Raw genomic sequence first — 7,728 nt, 5'->3', positions numbered from 1 at the left:
GTCTGTGGGGCGGAGCCGGCGGGGCGCGGCAGGCGTGGTGGGGCGCCGCCGGGTTGAGGCGGCCCGGGGGCGGGGCGGCCCGGGGGTGGGCGGGGCGGGGCGCGGTTGGGGCGGTTCGTGGGCGGGACAGGCAGGAGAGGGGGCGTGGCGAGGGGCATCGCGCCTCCGAGAGGCCCCTCCCGGCCCGCTGCGCTTGAGGTGGTGTCGCAGTTTGCGGAGCTCCATCAGGGTGCGTGACTCATGCTCCCAGGAGGTGGAGTTCCTCGATCTGCGGGGTTCGGGCGGAAAGAGGCTCTCTCTCAGGCCCTCCGAGAGTTCTGGGGTACGAGAGGGGAGCTTTGCCGGAAAGCAAACGCCAGGTCTCTAGTAAACCAGATTCGGGGCAAGCAACGCCCGACGACAGCGTAACCCAGCGCCTAGGGGTTTTGGCGTGGAAGCGCCTCCCTCCCCTCCAGTGGTGGGGTGCAGCGCCAGAGAATAGTTTCCTGCGTTGAAAGGCTGCCTCCTGGTGGTCAGCACCCGCCCGCGCAGCCCGTGCTCGTGGGGTTTCCAGGCTGTGCAGGACACTCAAGCTAGTACTGCGCCTGGGAGTAGAAGAGACATCGGTGCCAAAGATATTCTTGTTTCAGGGGTTTTCTTTAAGTGTATTCAGTGTGCAACACTCCTTCCTAGGAAAGTGAAATTTTCTTCTCTTAGAAAGCGACGCTTTTTCTTACCTTAGCGCAGCAGTCACTTGCCTCGAAAAGAATTTCCTAACCTCCAGATTCTACCAAATCCTGCTCCCGACCACACCAGACACCTCTCTTTCTTCTTCTTTCCCAGGTTGCCACTCCACACTTGCTTGTATGACCACCGATTACCGTTGGTTTCTCCCATAGGCTCTCTTGCTGAGTGTGCCATCTGTCTCCGTCGTGTCCGTCATTGCATCCTCACTGCCGAGTTTCATTTGTCACGTAGCAGGCTTCCGTTTCTTAACAATTGCATGAAAGTGTGTGACTGAATAAGCGAATAAGCATATAGTGAATGTTCAAGAAATGTGTACTGAACTAGTAAATAACCGCGTCTTTGGAGGACTAGCAGAAATTTGTTTGGTAGAGGACCAAATGCAGTCAGGTTTCAGATGGAAGAGGCAAGGAGAAACCTATACAAGGCACGCGATTTGGCTAAGACCTATCCGAATTTGAGAATACTTCAGGGTGGAAGCCCAATGTGAGCTGGGGTTAGTTGAATTCATAGGTTTCATACCAGGAAACAGACGTTGGAGAAGTAAGGTGGGAGCCAGCCACTGAGGGAGTGTGTCAGGAAAGTTCCATGTCAAATGCGGAGTCTAGGGGCCCTTTTGTGTTTGCGCTCTAAGGTTTTAACCAGTCTCTGCCTACATCAGTGTCCCACTTTATGGTCAAGTGCCACGATTCTAGTAAGACACCTGTGAGTATTTTTGGTGTTGATCTAATAGAAGAAAGGGCTTCAAATAAAGGTGAATTTTTCAGGGCCAGCGAGCAAATGGTACCTGTGGTCATTAGGGTACCTCCATTTGGGAACAGAAGTTGGCTGAAGAATGGAAACAAAACAACATAAGAAACAGCACAAAGGTCCATTTAAAACCTAGCAGATGAAAGATGGTGGCCAACACGGGTCAGACTAAAGGGTCATTGCTCATGTGCAGACCTCCAGACCCTTCCTCCAGCCTAGGGGAAAACAGAGACTCCTCCATGAAAATCAGCATATTCTCACCGGCACATACTCTGTGGGGTGCTCTGGGAAATGGAGATGATACTGTAGTCAGTAAATCTAAGAAGACAGTAGACACGAAAGAGCTGTAATACCATAAGGGTTTATGTAGGTGTCATAATCAGCTGAAAAATCAGTGCCAGGAAAGAGAAGGGAAGAGGCCATTAGTTGTAGTCATCAGAGATGAACTTACAGGGACGGAGCCACTAAAACTTAGCTTTGAAAAACATAAATGTGATTTGTGAGCAGACAAGAGTCAAGGACATTATAACATGAGGCCACATCGTAGTCCACAGCATGGAGATGTCCTTGTGAAAGCTTGGTCTGAGAAAGACAAAATGTTCATTGTGACCGAAATTTGTGAACCGTGCTTGTGGGAGTGAATTTGAGCGGCAACCCAGGAGTTTGGATTGTAGTCTGAAGTCTGGAGGAAGGTTTTTAAGAAATGCCGTGTCGTAAACATGGAGAGTCCCTCCTCCACATCACTCCCTACCCCACCTCTACTGCCCTTTCTCAGCAGATCCCATTTTTGTTAGATAATCTCCTTCTCCCTCTCCCTTAAGATTCAGGGGGAGATGGAGCCATTTCCAGGTCCAAGTGTGGGTCTGTCCTAGCTCAGGCCAAGCATGCCAACCCCTGTCCTTTGTGCTACAATGACTGACTCCTTCTGGGTTATACCTAATAAGTATACACGAGCAATATGATACTTAATTGTCTAGCACATGCAAGGGGCATAGGGATCAGAACTTTTACTGTTAACCACTGGTACACCAGCCCGTTTTTGTCAAACAGAGGAAAACTCTTGCAGTAATTCCATTTTCTCACAAAGCCAAATGCAGGGGTTACTTAATACCTAAGCTTTCTAATTATGGGCTAGCATTAATAGTCACTGACTTCCTTCTTCAATTATTTTTAGCTCTGAGTTAAACTTAATGTGGTCCCATATATTCTTTCCCTGAAGGGCCTCAAGAATCTGGGAAGGATTAGCCATGGTCTAATTTAGGAATAGAGATGGTTGAATGCACCTATGCGCATTTATTGGTATGAGTCGCTGGGGAGGGTTACTAAGTCACTATTTAAGATGATCCAGAACAGGTGTCCGCAGCTGTTTGAAGAATAAGTACTGGGCCATGAAAAGGCTCCACTCCAATCTCCAACTGCAAGGAGCGGGTATGTAAGTGACAGGCGGCCACAGCTGGTGCACCCTGGAATCCTGGGTGCTGGGCCGTGGATTCTCCTGGCTGGTGATTAAGTGTACTCGGGCTATTGAGGCAGGCCCATTCCTGGGGTACATGGGACTCTTCTGATGGGTGACTTTGGCTCAAGGACTCCTATTGGCCTTGACAGGACTTTCTCTGAGACCTGCCCCACAGAAGCCTTTCCTGCGTTTGCTCTCTTCCTTCAGAGGATGAAACCTCCCTCACGGTCCCATGGCTCTCCCAGCCTCTTCTGGTCCCTCTCCATTTTCTCTCACAGATGTTTCCCTTGAGATAAATCTCTTGCGCATCTGACCTCATCTTGGCTTCTACTGCTTGGAGGATCCAGGCTAACACATGTACTGTTACAAGGATATCTCCTAAAGTTAAAATGCTCAAGTGCACTTACCAAAATTGTGCCTTAGTGGGAGTAAAGAGCAAAGCCGTTAACTTGAGAGCATGTAGGAAAGCCTCACCGACTACATTTTTTCATTCTTTAGTACATGTATGATAACCCTCATTCAGATTATAGCATGGTCTATCTCTAGGGCAAGTTCCTGCCTGCCTATTTATTTAAAGCAGTGAGGCTGGAATTTGCTGATACTCTTGACAGATGGCCAGCACTTAATCGCAGTTAGAAGAGCTTTCATTTTCTCCTTTGGCGTCTTTGTGAAATTAACCTAGGCCTATTTTTAAAAATTTATTTATTTTAAGTAATCTCTACACCCAACACACTCACAACCCCGAGATCAGGAGTCACATGCTTTACCGACCGAGCCAGCCAGGTTCCCCAACCTGGGCCTATATTTTCTTTTTGGATCGTAAGGATGTGGGACGTATGTGGCAGGAGCAGTAATATTGCAGTCACAGGGGGTGTCTTGGAACATACCACTACCACTCCACAGATATCCATTCTGAAGATGTCTTCTTCACATCAGCAACAAGAGAGGAGTCTTCATACATTTCCAAACTTGTCCCATCCCCATAACGGTTGGTTTTGTACTGAAGATTTCAGTTGTCCCGGAGCCAGTGGAGCTGACTTAGCCCAAGGCTGAGTGTGGATGTTTTTCCTCTGGCTCTGAAATATCAGACCCATTAGGTAGGTATACAACAGACCCAGTTTCTATAATTGTATCCACACCAGTGTGGTTTATCTGTCTTCATGCACAAACCCACAAGGGTCACAGATGTCAAGATGCCAGAGGGGCTGCTGTATGGGAATTGGGAGTCACTGAAGGCCAATATCTCTACAATAAAATCCACATAGAGAAGGAATATCAAAGCTCCCAGTCCTGTGGGATCAACAACATTATTTTTTAGATTTTTCTGCAAGTATAAACAATTATTTCCAAATTGATTTATTCTGAGAATTACTGTAATATCAAGGTTTTCCTTCTCAAGGTTTTTCATTTTATATCGATACTTATGATCCAGGTATCTTTTCATTTTTTTAAGTTTATATATTTACTTAGAGAGAGAGAGAGAGAGAGAGAGAGAGAGAGTGAGAGTGTGTGTGTGTGTGTGTGTGTGTGTGTGTGTGTGTATGTATGTGTGTGAGTGGGGGAGGATCAGAAAGAGAAGGAGAGAGAGAATCCCAAGCAGGCTCCGTGCTGTCAGTGCAGAGCCTGGTGTGGACCTCCATCTCACGAACCGTGAGCTCGTGAACTGAGCCGAAACCAAGAGTCAGATGCTCAACCTACTGAGCCACCCAGGTGCCCCCATGTGTCTTTTAATTTTAACCAAGATCAAATGGATATTATACAGCTTAGCAGGGGAAGAGGGATATGGACTAGGAGGCCAAGGATAACTGAGGCTGTTTCCCATGACACATTTGTCCTAATGGACATCAGTATGGAAGTCTAAAACTTGCACTGCTGTGCAAATTTAGTCATTTGCTTCCAAATCAGTTTTCTCCCATGAATGTGGTTCCAAAGTCCACTTGTTACTGGATCCATCAGGCCATCAACAGGGACCCAGGACTTTGTATATAAAAGTTAAAGGCATGTCTTCATTCAGTACCTTTGGTAGAGGTCACAGCAGCCACTAAGATGAGCCCCTCATACTCCTCAGTCACAGGGATATTTCAGAGTGAGAAGTGTGCTTTGACTTTGAAGTTTGAGGAGAGATACTCAAAAGTTGTGAGTTTCCATTAAGTCAGTGGGTTCTGTCATAAGGCTAAGGTCAGAAATTAAAGCTTATATCCAAGAAATAGCTATGGACTCTTACGGGGATGAAACTCTTGTCTGTCTTGCTGCTCTCAGTATGCCAAGTCTAATTTTACCTCTCTTTGCCTTGAAGGATCTGCATGCTTTGCTCCCTCATTTCCTTCAAGAATCTGCCACATGTCCCCTTTATCAGAGAGGCTTTCCTGGACCTCACTGCATAAAACAGCAAACACACCCCTTGTCCAGTGCCCTCCTCCCCAGAACACTCCTCTGTCTTAACTTTGTTTTATACTTCAACATACTCGATATATGTTTATTTGTTCATTTTAATGTTCAAACTGGAACATAAGCACTATGAAGACAGGTGCTTTATTATGTTTATTGTGTATTTCCAGACCCTCTAGCTAGCATTGTAGTAGGTGTTCAATAAATGTTTATTGAGTGAATTTATAGGTGACCCAATGGCCAGATTGGAAGGAGATGCCCAAATGTGGGACATGCATCTTACAGAAGCCAAAATTTTATAATGATTTTATGAATGTTTAGGGAACATTTCTTTGAACATTTCTTTTTTTAAAACTTTTTTTAATGTTTATTTTTGAGAGAGAGAGAGACAGAGTGCAAATGGGGGAGGGGCAGAGAGAGAAGGAGACACAGAATCTGAAGCAGGTTCCAGGCTCTAAGCTGTTAGCACAGAGCCCGATGAGGGGCTTGGACTCACCAACTGTGAGATCACAACCTGAGCTGAAGTCGGATGCTTAACCGACAGAGCCACCCAGGTGCCCCTCTTTGAACATTTCTTAAAAGAGGGCAGATCAAACACGAAGAATTTTAATTTAACTTGGTAAAGCACTTTTCCAGTGGTTTCATTTAGTTTTATGCTAAAAAATATTTAAAATCTCAGTGAGGCCACAGATCTTTACTGCTTTACTCTCCTATCTCCCAGAGACTATGAGCTCCATAAGGGAAGTTTGAGCCCTGGAGAAAATGGTTTCTGCTACTCCTTTTATCAAAGCACTATAGATCTTTTTTAAATATACATTTTTTTAAAAAGTTGACTTATTTTTGAGAGAGAAAGTGTGTACACAGCAAGCAGGGGACGGGCAGAGAGGGAGAGAATCCCAAGCAGGCTCTGTGCTGTCAGCACAGAGCCTGATGAGGGGCTCAATTTCATGAAACATAATAAGATCATGACTTGAGCCGAAGTCAAGAGTCAGACGCTTAACTGAGCCAGCCAGGTGCCCCGAAAGCATTATATATCTAACTAACATAAAGGCACCTTTCAGTTTCTGTTTTAAATTCCATTTTTTCCTGTGTGGCTCAACTAGCAAGTGCATTTAGACGGATTGTAATGGTATCTTACTGTTATATTCTTCCTGTTAGGTAAAAGCAAACTGCTTCCCTAATGCCTACTTTATATTCTTCTCAGGAATGGCTCAGGGAACCTACATTTCAAAAGTGGGAATGTTTCAGAGAGTAAGTGGCCTGTTAGTATTAACTTGTGGTCCCAGCCTCATTTTGAATTACAACCAAGACTTGCTCCAAGTCTAGGGAATCATTAGGGAACCACCCTTTCCAGGGGTTGCTCTTGGGCACCTTGTGATATTATTTTTTTCCCCAACACATCCGTATGCTCAGTCAAGAGAAATGCATATTTTAATCTTGTGTAAGAGGAACAGAGGCTCTTCATTTCATCCTCTAGCACTGAGAAAGAAAAAAAAAAAAAGCAGCTCCTGACATCAGGAGCCTGTCTGATACAGCTAGGCGCTGTTTTTCCCCTTTGTACATAAACCATTCCATGGAACATCCACGTCAAACAAGATCACTCTGAGACCATGATAAGGCAACAAGAGCAAGATTTCTGGGCAACCACAAAATACCAAATATCCCTCTCTCTTACCTAAAATGAGGACCTTCTACTTTTTCAGAGACCAGTTCTGGCTCTATGGCCACTTTAGGCATCCCTTTACCAATAGATGAGATTTCCTGAGACAATCATAGAATTGCCCCTGCGTCTTGACAGCATCCAATCCAGAACAAAGCCTTGCTTCCTTGGACCACCCCCCCCCAAAATGATTCACCCAAAGTCAAATTCTCTAGTCATTTCTTTTAAACACCTTTTACTGAGATGCCCAGTTCCCTGCAGTGTGTGCTTTTCCCTAGCCGCAATGAGTTACCCAGCTTGTTCAGCTAGAGGGGTGCTCCTGGTGGTCTTTGGCTGGAGGGCATCAATACCATCATCTGTTAGACCTGAGGATATTCACCCCTCCCCATCCCATCCATCCCATTAAATTCTATTCTTCATCCAGTACCAGAGACCCAGTAGGCGTTATCCAAAGGTCACTCCGACACTACTGATGTGAGTCACTGTTCGCCTTTTTATAGTTTAATCTCCATTTCCTACGAGGATCTGAGATTTGTCTGCTCTAGATTTTGACTGTTACTAACGGACCAGCTCACAGTGCCAAATGTCTTGTGAATAAATATCAGAAACCTTGATTACGACTTACTATTGCTTCCTTTGTGTGGCCCCCAAGCTGCTCTGACAGTAAGAACCACAGGAGAAACTGTTAAAAAATAAAACAAAAAATTGGAGTTGGCCTCTCCCACTCGCTACCTTGATGGAGGCTACAAGG

This window comes from Neofelis nebulosa, chromosome 4 (genome assembly GCF_028018385.1).
Source record: "Neofelis nebulosa isolate mNeoNeb1 chromosome 4, mNeoNeb1.pri, whole genome shotgun sequence".
NCBI classification, from domain to species: Eukaryota; Metazoa; Chordata; class Mammalia; order Carnivora; family Felidae; genus Neofelis; species Neofelis nebulosa.
The sequence above is the reverse complement of the archived record's forward strand: the minus strand, read 5'-3'. Positions refer to the sequence as shown.